Here is an 18061-nt window from a genome sequence, read left to right as displayed (position 1 = left end):
ACATAGGGTAAGGTTAAATGAGGTCATAAGGGGGTGGGCAGTCCAGTAGGATTAGTGTCAAGAAGAGCGATCGGAGACAACACCCACCCCCAATAATGTGAAGGCGCAGTGGGCTATCTACAAGTCAGGAAAAGAGCCCTCACTAGAAATCTAATTGGCCAGCACTGTGATCTTGGATTTCCCAATCTCCAGCTCTGTGCACAATAAGTTCCTGTTGTTGAAATCAGACAATCTGTGTTATTTCGTTATAGTAGCACCTGTATATTTCTTGGTTCTCTTCCTTTATGCCAGCCAGACCCTTACTTGCTATGCCACTTGCTATGTGCCTGGGGCACATAATACCTACTCTCTGAGCCCCTTTCTTTCTTTCTTCTTTTCATTCTATTCAATTTATTTTTTTATATTTTCATCTAAGTTATATAGTGCAACAATGATTTCGCAAGTAGATTCCTTAATGTCTCTTACCTATTTAGCCCATCTCCCCTCCCACAAACATATTTGTTTGTTCTCCATATTTAAGAGTCTCTTATGTTTTGTTCCCTTCCCTGTTTTTATATTATTTTTGCTTCCCTTCCCTTATGTTCATTTGTTTTGTATCTTAAAGTCCTCATATGAGTGAAGTTATATGATACTTGTCTTTCTCTGACTAATTTTGCTTAGCATAATACCCTCCAGTTCCATTCACATAGTTGCAAATGACAAGATTTCATTCTTTTTGATTGCTGAGTAGTACTCCATTGTATGGTAGCAAAGGGGTAATGATTCCTGTTGGCTCACTTCCTAGGTTTATGGAAACAATAAATGCTATGATAGAACTGGACAAGTTTTACAAATTACACAATTCAAATAAAATTTAGTTTGCTCTTATACTAGATGTCATATATAGGGGTGTTGAGGTAAAATGAGGAAAAGAGCTATAACCAGGGTGCCTTGGTTGTGGGTTCATAGGGAACACATACACAAAAGTATTCAAATAGAAAAGGAGGGGAATGAAGAGACGTTGGAATGTAAAATTGCTAGTTTTCAAGATTTGGTTTGTGCCAGGCACTGCAATAGACCCATGCATCCATTATTTTGTATAATTATCACATTAGCCATGAAAAGGTGTTTTGGTTTTTACTAATGAAGAAACTGAGGCTGTGAGAGGTTCAGAGAGCTGTTGAGGTAATGGGTGGTCAAGCAAAGTTTGTACCTATATCACCTGGCTCCAAATGTCCATGGATAAAGAAGATGTGGTGTATATATATACATATATATGTGTACATATACATATACATACACACACACACATAAATACAATGGAATATTGCTCAGTGATCAAAAAAGAATGAAATCTTGCTATTTACAACAACATGGCTGGAACTAGAATGGATTATGTATGTGAAATATGTCAGTCAGAGAAAGACAAATAGTATATGACTTCACTCATGTGGAATTTAAGAAACAAAATAGATGAACATAGGAGAAGGGAGGGAAAAATAAGATAAACGGGGGAGGCAAACCATAAGACAGTCTTAGAGAACAAACTGAGGGTTGCTGGAGGGGTGTTGGATGGGGGATGGGCTAAATGTGTGATGAGCATTAAGGAAGGCACTCGTTGGGATGAGTATTGGGTATTATAGGTAAGTGATGAATCACTAAATTCTACTCCTGAAACCAATACTATACTATATGTTAACTAACAGGAATTCAAATAAAAAAATAAAAAGTAGAAAAGAAAGGTATGAAAAAAAAAATCATCTGGCTCAGCATCCATGCTTTCTGCCATACTATAGGCTACTCCAGAAACTTGAAGGTGTCTGTCTGGATGACCCACTTTGAGGTCCTTCTGCCTCTAGCATGCCAAGTCTTCCATTTTCCCACAGGTCCTTCCCTGACTGAGCAGTGGGACTGTACCAGGAAGGTGGCTTGGATAGTGAAGGTTCAGATGTTATTGTGTATATGGTCATGGTGACCATCCACAGCAACTCTTCCGACTCCACCAGCTTAGCCCCCAAAAAACAAGGCATGGGAAATTCTTCATTTTTGTTTTGGTGTATTTTTCTTTGCTTTGGTTGTGTTTGGTCTACAAACCAGAGCTCTGGGATGAGGGCAATAAGAACTAGCAATTTGTCTGACTTCAAGTCAGGCATAAGTTCAAAGTCCAGTTACACCATTCTCACCTATTGTCTTTGTGCAAGTTTCTTCTAGGTCTCCATTTATTTACTTGGGATGTGGGGATAAAACCTTACTTGGAGGTTTATTGTATATAGTGATGTTGAATGTAGTTTTTCCATGCAAGAGATACTCAAAATGTGATAGCCATTCCTTAAATCGTTATAGAGGAGAGAGAAAAAATTAATTCCAGATCCTTACAGTCCAGTTACTACCTTTCCCCCACCTCTCTATACCTTTCTCATTTGTTCTCAAATTAGCTTCTATTTCCTGCAAATATATCTCTGATAGGTCCTACTTTACATTTTTTCTGGTTTGCCTTCCCAGCTCTGTTTATCCCTCTTAAATGGATTGTTTTGTTCTCCACCTCTGTCTCTTCCCCTCTCCCCGTCCCTTTCCCCCTGTCCACTTTGCACCCCAGACTTGTTATACATAGTCATATAGAAGGCTGTGTTTGCCCTGAGTTTGTTTCCAGCTCCATTCAGTGTCTGTCTTGCTCCAGGAATTTTTGAGGCCAAAACATTTGGCTGCAGAAGTGACTCCCTATGGCATCCATTGAGGTGCATCTGGATTCTGCAGCCAGCAGCCTTTGAAGCCCTACATTGCATCTGGTAGAAAATGTTTTTGGCCAACAAGGAGCTCAATTATCTATGCACTTTTCCCCCAATCTCTTCTTCAATCTGTTAAAAACATCCAGATTTCTTGGGTTCCATTTAGAATGGAAAACTATAACCACTTGAGAACTCTGATAGTAAAAACCTTTGCTGGCTCCCCATTGCCTATGGAATGAATGCTAAAGTACTCTGCAGGCAATCAAGGTCCTCAGAGTCCAGCCTCACTTAGAGCCTTTAATCAGAGGTTCTTAATCTGGGGTTTGGGAATCCCTTGAAGTTCCAAGCAGAATTGTTTGTATGTAATTTTTTTTTTTTTTGGTCTTCTGGATAGAAAGTTCAAAGCTTTCATCAGTTTCTCAAAGAGTTCCCCAAATCAAAATGATTAAGTGCCCATCAATCCATTAGGCTTGCCCTTGAGTCAAGTAACTGGCACATCAAACTATCATTTTCATAGACTTAGTTCTGAACTTCTTGCTCTTCTGTGCCCCTACCTACTGCCTTCTTAGCCTATATACTGCATCTTCTCTCACTTTCCTGCTTGCTGGCTTATGGTTCTATTTCCCCAGTTTTATTTCTCTTTTTTTATTAAATTAAAAAAAAAAACTGTTCATTTATTTATGTTGAGAGATAGAGGGAGAGAGAGAATCCCAAGCAGACTCCACGCTGTTAGTGCAGAGCCCAATGTGGGGCTCGATCTTATGAACTTGAGATCATGACCTGAGCTGAAATCAAGAGCCCGACACTTAATAGACTGAGTCACCTAAGTGCTCTATGTTTTCTCTTTGTAGCATTGTCCTGATCTTCAAAGCTGACCGTTGGTTCTGTTTTTCCTGATAATGACTTTGTCTTTTGTGATAGTTTTCTGATAATGTCTTAGTTTGGCTTCCCCTCAGAAGCAGACCTTGACACTAAGTCAGATGTGTATGGTATATTTTGAGGGTTATCCTAGGAAACCTCAGTAAGAGAGTGAAGAAGGAAGCTGGCAGAGAATTATTACCAAAGAAGGTAAAAACATGGGCAGCTGGAGCCTAATTCTACAGGGTAGCACACGTGGCAGGCTTTCCCTACCTGAGGTAAGTGAAGAGAGGTATTTATCCACCATCAGTCCTTGCTTGGACAGGGAAGAGAGCAGACATCAATTCTCTAGCACTCTGGCCTGGCTTGCCTACAGTAAAAGTGGAGTATAGCAGCTAGAGAGTCATAGGTGATAGCAGTGGAAACTGGGGTGGCTTGTACAGAAATAGTATATGATGAAGAGATACAGGTGGGGCCCCAATAGCATCGGCTACATGATCTAAGCTCTACTTAATTTTACCTTCTTCTTCTGACTACCTAGGCTTTGTACCTCCCAGTCTAGCCAGTCTTTGAGTTACTTCTTATGGAGGCACTTCTTCCATGTTTGCTGCACAAGACCTCTTACCAATTCCCAGGTGTAAATACTATTGTCTAGCTTCTGTCTGATTTCTCATTTTGCTTCCTTTTGCCTATGATGTCCCTGTCTTCTGCTGAAAACTGAATCATAATTCAAGGCTAAGATAAAAGTCTAGCTTCTGTCTGATTTCTCATTTTGTTTCCTTTTGCCTATGATGTCCCTGTCTTCTGCTGAAAACTGAATCATAATTCAAGGCTAAGATAAAATGTTCTCATTTTTATAGATTCATCTAAGTAAGAACCAAACACCCTCTCTCATTTGGTCCCTTAATGTTTCATGTTTGCTTCTATGAAATTGGTGAACCATTCTGGGTGGATGTACTGTCTCTTTTCCTAGGAAGTGGAGTCAGAGGTCATGTACTGATTTATTAATCTTTGAATCTCAGAGATGAATCAAATGCTTGGTACACAGTAGGTATTTGAAAAAGGTTTGCTGAGATGAAATTCATAGTATCTAAGGATACAGTTCATGACTACATCATGCCGTTGGACATGGAGTGTTTTGTTTGGTCTCTGAACTCTAACTCCATATGTGGTTTACTTGAGGGATAGTCTTTTTTTTCTTGCATTGATCTATTGTGATATCCTGATCTCAGCTGCCTTTCTGGAAATCAGTGCTTTAGGATTGCCCTAAAATCACCCTATAAAGAAGGTTGTTAATTGATGCAGCAAATACTTACTGAGCATTAGCTATATTCTAAGTACTAGAAATATTCACCTAAGTATACTTTCAAGGAACTCTCAGTCCTGCTTCACCACTTTCTGGTCATGTGTGTTTAACCAAGGAAATTTGTCAAGCTGCCTCAGTTTTCTCTGAGAGGATTAGATTCATTATCTTTATAGGAGCCTGTTTCTAACTCTGTGATGCTCAGAGAAATTTTTGATACTAACGATAAAGATACTTTTCTTTGACCCTTTCAGATTCTGCTTTTTCTCCCTTACCAACACTAAATTAGAACTAATACAGTTGGAACCACAATGGCTAGGCTGTATTTACAACCTTGGAGCAGTACCTGTATCTGTTTTGTATGTATGCAAAACTCTTCTCTTTGTGACCAGATTGTAAAGCCAATGAGAAAGTGTTCAAGTATCCCTGCCCCAGAATGTGTATGGGTTATTATGACAGACTAGCAAAAATCTTATGGGTAATTTCAGGCCCATCTCAATAATTCTTACTCAGCCTTCAAGGCTCAGTTCAGATGTGCCCTTCAGGAAATGTTTGGGCATTCTGGCTCGGCCCATGCAGTGGTCCTCTAGCATCTGGGGCTTGTCATATTATATTAATATTATTAGCTGTGTTTCTACCTAATTGATTGTCAGCTTATTGAGGTCAGGGGCTGTGCTTTGTTTGGCTTCTTCTTGAATGGAGTATCTGGTGTAAAGAAGGTCTCAATCACTATTTGTAAATGGAATATAATTCACATGCACACGTTTTTTTTTTTTTTTTTTTTTTTTGGAAGGAGAATCCATGGTAATTCCAGAGGTGGGTGATTTTCCCAGCAGACTTTCCTTTAACATCCTCTTTTCCCCCTCATCTATTCAGTCTTTCATTACCTTCCTTGACTGATTTATAGACTAGGTTAGATACAACTCTAATGAAGCCAAAAAATTGTCACAGTACTTTTGGGGATTGCTGTACTTAACTTCTGGAGATAATTGTTCATTCAGGCTCTTACTTCACCTTTCATTCCTTTGTTCAGAGAAGGAGATGTTTTATGCTTTCAGGAGGGTGAGAGAGGCTCCAAGTTATTTAGGTTAGTCAACAAAAATTTGCTGACTATAGTGGGCAGGAATATGCCATGTCTGTTTTTTGGGAAATAGTAATTTTAGAAAACCATTGGATAGATTTTAAACTCTTGATGTGTCCAATCATTTTTATGGCCTTTTTCAGATATTTCCTTTGATTTTAATTTACTTTCCATGGATTTTTCCTGCCCCCAAACAGTTTAGTGCTGTATTATCAAAATGTAGCTTTAAGAGTTCAAGGATATGTCCAGGCCTTGCCTGTACCAAAGGATGAGACTGTTAGGGGTCCTTTTCACAGGGAGGCAAAGAGGCCTAGAACTGGGAAGCAGGGATCAGTTATTCAGAACAGCTAGAAGCAAGGTAGCTGGTGTGGAGAGCCAGAGCAATCCGGGTTCCAAACTACAAAAACACTGGAAGTGGGATTGGGAAGGGAGATAGGATGCAAATATGAACAGTTAAGTCATTGAGTAGAATACTCTAGACCAGAACAGTATGAGATATGAGGTACAGAAAATAGAAAATGGTTAAGGAATGAACTTGTCAGTAGAAGAAGCCACCAACACCAGCTGTTTAACTGATGCCTCATATAGAGGCAGGTGCTGCACCTTAAAGAGATCCCAGTTGTCTGGACAGAAGATATAGACAAAAGGTCCCTGTTAATAGGGTTTTTCCTTCACTCTATAACACTTTGCAGTCCCTGGAAACATTTCTGGAGTAGAATTATACTATCCACAGAGAGAATAAATACCTTAGGCAGTCATGCCTTTTATGATTTTCTTCCTACATCTATTTCCCATCCATTTGTACTTTACTTAAAAAACAAGGCAATCACAGACCTACCATGCCTGTATTTCTGCTGTGTGGTATGTGAGCTAGTGGGGTAGCTATGAAAAGTCAAATATAAAACAGGTGTTCAAGCACTGGAAACAAGAGAGAGCAAGACCAGATTGATTCCAGTACCATGCAAGAGACACCCCCTATCTCAATTCAACCTAAATGCTGCCTATGCAGCCACCATCCCTCTTGTTGTGGCTTTGACTCTCCTACACATATGCCACATATTATGGAATTGCAGCACCAACAGGAACGGAGTGGTTTCCATGCAGTTCAGCTCACAGCCCCCTTTCTCTTTACACTAATGCTGACATATGCACCCAAAGAATAAGTGCACTCTCTCAGCCCAGATGGACCACAATGCCGTATTACTTCCAAGATTTAAATTCCTTACTCACAAAATGGTTGCCAAAAAGTGAGCAACCCTTACACTCATTCACTCCAACCTTGGTGGACTATCCACTGAAATCAACTCCAATTAGCTATATAATTAAAAGTACAAATTGAAGTCTAATTACTAAAAACCATGGACTAAAACTCAAGACCCTAAATTCAATAAGTGTCTCTTGGTTTTATAATGGAATTGAAAGAAATGGAAAATCCATGTCTGTCCACAGGAAGTATAGTGTCTAAAGTGATTCAATCCACATCTTCTGAGACTGACAGTGTTAGGCTCCATGAGAACAAGAGACATGGTTTAGACATTATTCCTGGTCTTAAGGAGCTCATGGTCCAGTGAGAGAGATATTCAAGGGTATAATCTGTTGATATAATATGATTAATTCTATCCCTTTTGAAGGTACAAATTAAATATTTCCAAAATCAATCCCATTGACTGCAATGAAGTCTTTCTTCTCAATGCATAATCACTACAGTGATTGAGCCAAGGGTTCTAAAGAACTTGAAATAAATTCAAGGGGTAAGTCTTGCTAATTATTGTCGTACAGAGAAAAAAATAAATTCTGAGCTGTGGCCTGCATGGTCCTGTTCTCATGGAGTGTTACCACTCAAAACAATTGGTGAATGGCCTGACCATCTCAGTAAATGCTGCAGGGTCCCAGACACTGTCACAAAACTAGGTGTACCTGTTTGCTGGGAGGTCAGGCAGTCAAGTGCAAGGAACAACTAAAAATACAGACTTAGCCCCCTTGCCACTGGTGGCTAAAAGGGCATAAGCCTGTCTTTGGTTTGGAGTTCAGACATGAGAAGGTGATGCATTTGATGCGTTTTCCAAATTAATGCTTGAGGTTTTCAATTTGATAGGAATGTTGGGATGGAATTGCTGGGAAGTTTGTTAGTTTGTTTTAACAAAGCTAGAAACACTGAAGAAGGTGCAGAACTGAAGGAGACAGTCATTATTTCTGCTTTGGTCATGTAGATTCTGGGGCTGCTGTGAAGCATCTGACAGCAAATTTCAAATAGGTGTTTGGATATAAAGGGCTGGAACTACAAGAGTGGCTAGAGATATAAATTTGTGTATTATCATCTTATTATTAATCCCACATTGTAAATGAGGTTAAAAACTTGCCAGAGTCTCATCTATATCTTATATGGTCTCTTCCTGTTTCTTTGTCTCTCTCCCACTCCTACATTACTCTGCGCCTAGAGTAGAGTCTTGTCCGAAGGAGATACTCAGTAAATATTTTCATATATCCCCCAAACTCCCTAGATAGATATCTCAGATCCACTTTAAATCTGCTGGCGACTCTTGTCACTTGGAAGAGCATGCTTTGAAACTGTGAGCTCTCTGATGACTGCACTCTGGGAGACAACAGGCGAGGAAACGCGCGGTGAGACTGCTAATTGCATTTACTGGACCACACGCCTTCCCTGGCTCTCAGAGGAATACACGTTTCCAAGAAATATGGGGTTTGTCTGAGGTCCAAGGGCACTTAGACAATGGAGAAAACAAATCCCTTAGGTTGTGGTTAATGTCTCCGCCTGTCTCAAGACCTGACTCCCTGTTGCCTTATTTATATCCGAACAACCAGGACTTTGGGATATTTGTGTTTAGATTTTGTGTACACAAATTTAAAGCTTTTTTTTTTTTTTTTTTTTTTGATCTAGGTGAATGACACCCTGTCCAGGGGTTTCAGTGCTCTTAATATGAATTGTATGTGGCGTTCTAGATTTGGAGACTGAAGCCTGGGCTGTGTATGTATTGTGACCCCCTAGAAGTATATGACCTTGGGCAAGTAATTCTAATTATCTGAGCTATGTTTTCTTTACTCGTAACAGGGGATTAACATTACCTGCCTCCTAGGGTGGTTGTAAGGGTTCAGTGAAGTGGCCAGTGTGAAAGTATGTACCACATGTTTTTTAAAAAATATCTAGTGGGTATTGGCAAAGCATACTCTTCCAAGTCTTTTGGGGGCTTAATATTTTTTTGCCCATCTTCAGCTGGGGTGAATTTCTCATCTCACACCTCACTCTTTCTGTGGATAAATGGAGCTACTCTGCCTCAGAAAGTGCCCCTGAAATAATATTTTAAGCCACTCTAATACAGATTGCTTTGTCTCTTGAGAATAGCCATGTCTTTTGGGGTAAATTTTCTTGCTCTAATAATGTTCTGGTTGAGGTTGCTTATCATAGATCCTGCCCTTGGCCAGAGAAACTAGCTCCTGGATTAGGTCATTCCTAGACCTCCAATCCTTTAGCTGTAGTTATTAACCTAGCAAAGTGCACAGTGTCCAACTGGGCCAATGTCTTTCTCTTGAAGTTTAAATGAAAACCAACCCTGGGAGGGACCAGTTTTCTTTCCTGCTAATATGGAGAGAGAATTAGAGGCAACAAGTGGGGAGAGTTCTGGTAACATCAGTTCCTGGACCATTGTCCTTGAGGCCAACTTCAGCCCTTGATTTTTCCAGATTCATTGGCTCAATAGATTCTCCTTTTTTGCTTACACTAATTTGATTGGATTTTTGCACTTGTAGCCATCATGATTTTTCCAGTTATCTATTATGGCATAAAAAAACAACCTCCAAATTTAGTGATCTAAACTGTGGACTGCATCCTGGATTATGTGGGTCAGGAATTCAGACAAGGTACCAGGGGAACAGTGTCTCTCTGCTCCATAATGTTTGAAGCCTCAGCTGATAAGACTTGAATAGATGGGGTGATTCAAATAGCTCAAAAGCTGGGACTACCAAGGGGGCTGAAGATCCCAACACTGAGATGGCTCCTTCATGCACATCACTGGCACCTGGGCTGGGATGACCCCAAGGCTGGGCTCACCTGAAACTGTTGCTTGGAGTAGCAGTGTGTGGCCTCTTCAGGGAGCTGAATCTATTCACAGAATTGTGGCTGGGTTTTAAGAAAGAGTGGCCCAGGGAGAAGCATTGGGAGAATAAGTATTCAAAGACAACAGGTGAAGCTGCATGACCATTTATAATCTAGACTCTGAGGTCACATAATATCATTTCTGACATACCCTATTGGTAGAAGCAATCAAGGGGACACAGACCCAACTACTTGATAGAAGGAATCTCAAAGACTTTAAAGCCATTTAAAAAATAAAAACAATCAGAACAATCTTAATACACCTGTCTTTCCTTTTTTTTTTTTTTTGTTTTTTTTTGTTGTTGTTTACAGCCTTATCATTCTAGGCCCTCATCATCTCTGTCAGCGCTTACACTGGTGTCTTCAAAGCTTACCTTCTCCGGGAAGCTCTCCTTGACCTTCTTTATTTTACTCAGAACTCCCTTTGATTCTTTGGTCAAAGGCAAAACATTTATTTGAACTAAAGAAAAAAAACAGAGTGTCCTTATTAACCATTGTCTCCTTGGTACTGGTGATGGTCATTTCTTATATATTCTTAGGTACCTCTATGAATCACAGAACCATAGATGTTGAAAGGTATGTGAGAAATAATTTGGTTGATACTTTTAGTTATGCATATTAAATTCAAAAAACCTTTATTAAATTCAACTCTATTCCAGCTAGTACAGAAGTTAAGAAGTTGAGCTAAGTGCACAGAATATCCATTTAGGAAATTTATCATCCAGGGAAGCATTTCCTAAAGCATCTTTTGAAAAGTTAGGTTCCACTGAATGTTAAGCATTTTATGAAGAATAAAAGTTATGTTGTTAAATATTTGAGAAATACAGATTTAACAAAATTAAACATCTTTATGAGAAGATTCTTTAGGGCCTCTAATGTACATCTATTAGCCTTGAACAAATGTTTGTCCAGTAAAGATCATTGGATGAAAGTGCATTGTACATCTTCAACGTAGGGGTGAAGTTCTCTGATCTCATAACTTCTTTCCTTGAAACTTACACCCAAACTGTTTTACCGTAGAAAATATTTTGGGATTGACAACAGAAGAAGAAATCAAACAATTACTCTTCGATTCCTCCCTTTCCCCTTTAGACTGGCTTTGTGCAAGGCCTGGGCTTTTGCTTCACTGTCCTTATGTGCATTACTATATCCTGATGAAATGTAGACTCAGCCCTCACAGTCTGCTGGTTAGGAAACTCCAACAATATAGCCTCACTCTTGCTAGGACTCCCTTCTGGGAGCTATGTCTTGTGCCAGACACCTGATGGGCAGACATTCTGCTACAAACACACTAATGTTCCAAACCATGATGCCAGGATTCACCATAATTTGAGAATTCCCCATCCCTTAGATTGGACCTAAAATTCTGCCTGACAGAAACAGGTCTAAGTAAGCTGGCCTCTTCTTAACAAGTGATAATAAGACTAGTTACTATTCATCAAGGATTTACTTCAGACAAAGTCCTGGGTGAAAGTATTCACAATACTTTGCATGGGTTGAACCATACCATATTACCATTTTTGTAGGTCAAACCAGTTAAATATTGGCAAGCATGTGGTTGTGCCTAATATCACTTAATCTTCATAAAATTTCTACAAGTTTAGGCTTAGCTGGTCTAGGTCAAGGCACATGGGCATCATGGCAGCTGAATAATTTGTGCTCTTTCAAATTGATCATCTTTAAATTTCTAGCTCTTACAGAGAGGCTGAGGGTAGTGTAGGGGAAGTAGAAAAAGAGGATTCCTGTTGGCCAGCCAGCCATTCTTCTATTTTGCAGAACAGTTGCACTCTGGCCCAAGATTTCATAAAGCCCAACTGTTAATCAGACGTACCACTCCTTAGTAGGTGGTTTAGCAACTATTTTTTTAAATATTGCTCCCATATCACCAGCAATTGATTAAAATATTCCACCCATATGTTTTCACTCTTATGTGGATCCTGAGAAACTTAACAGAAGACCATGGGGGAGGGAGAGGGGAAAAACAAAGTTAGGGAGGGAGCCAAACCGTAAGAGACTCTTAAAGACTGAGAATAAACTGAGGGTTGATGGGGGGTGGGAGGAAGGGGAAAGTGGGTGATGGGCATTGAGGAGGGCACCTGTTGGGATGAGCACTGGATGTTGTATCAAAACCAATTTGACAATAAATTTCATGTTAGAAAGAAAGAATAAAAAAAAATATTCCCCCTAGCTACATATTCTATTTTTGTGAAAGAAGTTCTGGAAAATACTTTCCCTACTTAATTTCATTTTCAATAATGTTTTGATGCATTACATACAGCTGCTTGGAAGGCTTGGTAGATTTCATCTGGCTCTGGCTATATTCTCTCCATTTTTCAGATGAGAAACTCAAAGCTCAGATAAGTTAATAAATGTGCTAAAGGTCCCAGTGCCAGTATGTGCTGGAGCTGGGATTTTACTCAGATATGGATGACTCCACATCCAGTTGTCTTAACCATTACAGAGTCCAGCTCTGGTTGCTCACAGGCATAGTTTCCCTCATTAAGTCAGCTAAAACCATAGTCCTTAAGAGTGTGTCCAGCCCGGGCTTGAATACTGCTTTGCTGCTTACTAGTTGCCCCTGTAGGGTAAATTACTTAGCCTTTCTGTTTCAATTTCCTCATCTGTAAAATGGAGATTAAAAATGCATTTTTGAGGGGATTTTGTGAGGATTCAATGACTTAAAAATAGTAGTGACTGCTGTCATTTATTATACCCTATCCCCATACAGTTAATTTCTATCTACCTTGCTTTTCCATTGGCCTGTGTTGCTGAAGACCCAGTCAGTCCTGGACTAGAACTGACTTAAGCTGGAGTGGCCTATTTAAAAGCCTAAAGAATCTGCATCCTCATCTCTCTTTCCACTTGGAACTGGTGCCCAGGAATTCTAAATGGCCAACATTAGGGGATTAAATGGTACAAATTTAATAGCCACCAATAATCACCTAGTGTTAGATATTTAGATTGTGCCAAACTTTTGCAATTATAAACACAAAGAGCAAGGACAATTAAAGGAAAATGAAACAGAAAATTTTAAAGGTCAAGAGACGGATTATATAAATAGACAATGGTCAGACCGTATATGACAATAGAACGCTGACCTACAGCCTCTGCAACAAGCAACTGGATTTGGTCAGTGACTGCCAACTTCCCTATTCTGTGCTCTTACTTCAACGCAGAACCAAGCAGAGAAAATCAAATGCTCCTCAAACTGATCACATAAGGTACCTTTCTTCTATTAGCCTGACTCCAGCTTCCCCACATCAACAACCTCCAATTAAAGCATGCCGAAAACCTTCCCATTTTTCCTTCTGAAAAGATTTCCCACTACCCTGCCTGCCTGCCTTTGAATCTCTACCAAACGTTAGTGACAGCAACTAATTCCTTGCTACAGCAGCAAACTCTTAATAAATAGACTGTGTTTGTTCTCATTTTGGTGGTTTTTGTTTATTTCCAGTTTTTCTGGAGGTACCACTGAGCTATAGTCTACACTGCTCATTGCATGGACCCCAGGCTTCAAGCAGGTACAGCATCCAGAGAGGCCCCTTGTGCCTTGATGCTCACAGCTTACAGACTCAGTGTCTTATGTGGTAAGTGAACACTGGGTCTGAACTCCATACTCTTGGATTGAGGTTCTTGGATATCTATTCTCAGTTTAGTAATTGGGTTTTGTTATTAGTTCTCATTTGGTTAGCATTCTTGGTAACCAAAGGCCATTCCTTTTTACCCCTTTGCTCTGTTTTGTGCTTTTGCATAGGCCTTGTAAGCCTCTTGTCTGAGCCACCTTGGTGAGTTTGTGGCTCTTACCAGACCAGCATCCATACAAACTTTGCTGTGGGTCACCCATGAGTAAGGTTCTCCTTCCATCTAAATATTTTGTCCTAAGAACTTAGCTTTGATCCAGAGACTGTTTTCTCTTTTTCTACATTCTGGGGTGTGCTGTCTGTATTTGGAGGCTACCAACTGTCAGATTGGGGCACTGAGACACAAAGTGCACAAGCACCAATTTCAACTGACTATTGCCAGCTCTCATGGGGTTGTTTAAATATAAATCCTCTCCAAGTCTTGGGAAAAACTGTCTTATAGGTACTCTCATTAGAATCCTAACTTTTTCAATTACCTCTCTACATGACGTAACTTCACCAAAGATGATTTAGCCTTTCAGTGGCTACTCTGGGGAATGTTTGAACTTGAACAAAATTATTCATTTGAGAGATGCTTTGGAAGGTAAAAGGAATTAATATTTCTCAGGCCCAATGAGTAACATTTTTTGTTTGATTGGTACACAGAAGCCTTCAAACGAAATTCTGATTAAAATAATTGCTTTATTAAAGGATGTTTTGGCCAAGGCTAGTGAGTAATTTAACAAACTTAAGTAATTGTATGCTACACTCATTTTTTCTAAAAAATCATTTTCTTCCTTGTCCTCTGGTTGCTTCCCTATAACCAGTTCTCCTGTATGTTATTCAGATCTCTCTGCTTCTTTATCTCTGTTGACTCTTCTTACCTCTACACCTTGACAAGATGTTCTACCTTTTCCAAAAGACCCTCTTGAAGACGTCAAAGTGTCAGTTGCCTCTAAACATCCATCTTGCCTATGAGCCAGATATGCTGGCTATGGTAGAATTAAAACCATGAACCCAAGCTGAATTAAGAACTATAAGGATTTTCCTAAACCAAGACATGACCAGCAACTATTCTTAAAAGCCATGAACCCAAGCTAAATTGAGAACAATAAGGATTTCCCTAAACCCAGACATGACCAGCAACTATTCTTAGAAGAATTCAGAACTGTTTTGAATGCATACAACCAAGGTTGCCTGACCTATATCAAGTTTTACACAGGTTGGTTGGAATCTTAGATGGTAGATCCTTGATGGCAACAAGAATTAAACTGACCCAGAAAGGGACCTATAGGAGTTTTCTTTTCATAGTAAGCCTGATGGCCAAAGAAAGCCCTGGAAATTAGGGTAAAGTCTCCTGAAAGATGTTTCTTAAACATTTCCATTAAAATTAATTGGATCATATTTAATCATACAAATAGAGAAAAGAGAAAAATATAGCAGATTTTGGGATAGACCAAAAAATAATTGCTGACAACATCTGTGAGTTAGAGAAAGCACCAACAGCACCCATGACTTTTATTGAAGATTGACTAAGAAAACAGAAATTAAAAAGGAAATAGCCCTTTTACCTGAACTACAACATCTGGTAGAACATTTTGTAAGTGCTCTAGAACACAAATGAAACAGGACTTCAAATAAACATATGGCTCTGCAGAGCAATCAGTCGGTGGCCCACTTGCTAACAGACTACCTTTTGACAAGAATACCTATAGAAACTGTAAAGAGAAGGAACAATGGAAAATAGATTATCCCATCTGGGAAAAGAAAAACCAAGACAAAGTTTCTTAATTCAGATCAATGAGATTGCTCCAAGGAATGAGAAAGTGTCCAATATTCTGCTTTTGTCCTAACGTGCAAGGTAAATCATTATAAATATAAATGGTCAACCTCCCCTATTTCTTATAGATATGTATGCTATTCTTTCTATGTTAAATTCTATCACCTTTGATCAACTTCTTATTTGCAGTAAACATGCCACACAGATGGTAGGTATTTCAAATAACTCACAAATTCCTTATCTCCTAGTCCTTAACTATAACCCTCAACTGAAAAACATTCTTTTCCTGCTCCATGATACTATTGTTGCAAGTTTAATAAGAGACTTACTTGGCAAATGGAATTGTAATTAGCACATCAGGGGGACAATTTCTTGAGGTTCCAGAAGTCTCCTCTATTTATAATTAAACTGTGTCTGCTTTGGATGTACCTTTGCCTTCTCCATTATAATTGATGCATATCTCATCTAACGATCTTGACAATCGATGAATTAAAAATTTAACTGACATAGGGAAAACAATTGGTGCAGAACCTATTACATTTCAGGTAGATCCTACCAAACTATTACCCAAACTTTTCCAATATCCCTTGAAGCCAGAGGAAAGGAAGGACTCAAACCTATTGTTTATGGCTTTTTATCCAAAGGCCTTCTTATAGCCTGAACCAGATCTTGTAAACACTTCTATCTTTCCAGTAAATAAACCAAATGGATGAAGATATTGATTTTCAAGATCTCGGGGCTACCAACAAAATTATAATTCCATGATATTTTGGTAATACCTAACCCAAGTATCATCCTTAAGCCACTGGCTTCACTGTAGTGGGCATTTGTTCTGCCTTTTTCAGTTTGCCTCTAGTAGAGGACAGGTAAAAGCTTTTTGCCTTCATCTAGTGAGGATAGAAAAGGTCCTAGGGCAGTCAGTGCCCCAGTGGTTCACTGAAGCACCATTCTATTTCTAAATGATATAAATTTTAAAACAAATTATTAAACTAACAAACAAAAAGTAGAATCAGACCTATAAATGCAGAGAAGAAACTGATGATTGCCAGAGTGGAGGGGGTTGGGGGATGGCAAAATGGGTTAAGGGGAGTGGGAAATATATGCTTCCAGTTATGAAATGAATAAGTCATAGGAATAAAGGGTGGAGCATAGGGAATATAGTCAATGGTATTGTAATAGCATTGTATGGTGACAGACGATAACTACCCTTAGGGTGAGCATAGCATACATGGAGTTGTTGAATCACTATGGAGTACACCTGAAATTAATGTTACATTGTGTATCAACTATATTCAAATAATAAAAAAAATCTAAATTTCCTCTATAATTCAGTTCTGATACAATATGTAGATGATCTCCTACTTTGTTCAGAGAACAAGTAAGCCTGTAAAAAGATCACATTTTCTTTTTCTTAGTCCAGGCAGAAAGAGACTTAATGTTTCAGAAGATAAAATTATAATTTTACCTTGGTGCCTGGGTGGCTCTGTTGGTTAAGTGTTCAACTTCAGCTCAGGTCATGGTCTCACTGTTTGTGGGTTCGAACCCTGCATTGGGCTCTGGGCTGACAGCTCAGAGCCTGAATGAGGCCTGCTTCAGATTCTATCTCCCTCTCTCTCTGCTCCTCCCCTGCTCATACTCTGTCTCTCTCTTTCTCAAAAATAAACATTTTAAAAAGTTACAATTTTACGAAAACATAGTCCATTTTTTAGGGGAAGACCTATCCGTGGAAAAAAAAAAACCATGATCTCCTAATAGACTAAAAGATATGCAAACTTTCCTACATCTCTCACAACATGACAATTGAGAATATTTCTCAGTTTAACTGGATGTTGCGGACAATGGATGACAAGTTTTTCTGAGATTTCCATACTTGTTTATGGATTGGCTAAATCCTCAGGAAACTACTCCCTTCTCTGGGAGCCCAAACATGGACAGGCCTTCTGGAACTTGAAAACGTTTCTTTGATAACCTCCTTCCTTAGACATCCTTAACTATGAAAAGCATTTGTCTGTTCATGCATGAATAATCTGGACAAACCCTTAGGTTTTAGCTCAACCTATGGGATACATAAAAAGCCTATCCCTTACTATGGCTTCAATACTGAACCAGCTACAAAGGCTCATCTCTCTTATCTTAGGGCAGAAGCCACTACAGCAAAATTTATCCATGCTTCTAATAACCTAGTTCTAGGTTTCCTACTTGACCTCTTGGTTCTTCATCCAGTCACACTGTGACTGACTGAGAACACTCAACAAATTACTCTTTTCAGTGATCAGATTAATTTTTTTAGGAGAGTCTGTCACTCCCCCCCCTCTCACATTATTATTCACCACTACAGAACCCTGAATCTTTCCACTCTCTTGCCACAACCAGAGAATCTCATTCTCCTTTTACATCAGGGAAACTTCTTTATCTCATTGAAATTTATAAGAGGTTTTCATTGGGAACCTTGTTCTAATGTTATTTGTTGATGAATCATACTCAAAACAAACTGGTTTCTTTCTTTCTTTCTTTCTTTCTTTCTTTCTTTCTTTCTTTCTTTCTTTCTTTCTATTTATATATGAAATTTATTGTCAAATTGGTTTCCATACAACACCCAGTGC

The 18061-nt window shown here is 39.1% G+C and overlaps 1 long non-coding RNA gene across 1 annotated transcript in view; it reads left to right on the top strand.

Annotated features, from left to right (window-relative positions):
- LOC121027224 (uncharacterized) overlaps positions 1–18061 on the top strand; it is a 143887-nt gene that overhangs the window by 55421 nt on the left and 70405 nt on the right. Inside the window, exon 2 of the long non-coding RNA XR_005788612.1 lies at positions 13513–13645. This is a non-coding gene — a long non-coding RNA (uncharacterized LOC121027224). The remainder of the gene's footprint in view (positions 1–13512; positions 13646–18061) is intronic.

This window comes from Herpailurus yagouaroundi, unplaced genomic scaffold, assembly GCF_014898765.1.
Source record: "Herpailurus yagouaroundi ecotype Mexico unplaced genomic scaffold, PumYag 77, whole genome shotgun sequence".
NCBI lineage: Eukaryota > Metazoa > Chordata > Mammalia > Carnivora > Felidae > Herpailurus > Herpailurus yagouaroundi.
The sequence above is the reverse complement of the archived record's forward strand: the minus strand, read 5'-3'. Positions and strand labels throughout refer to the sequence as shown.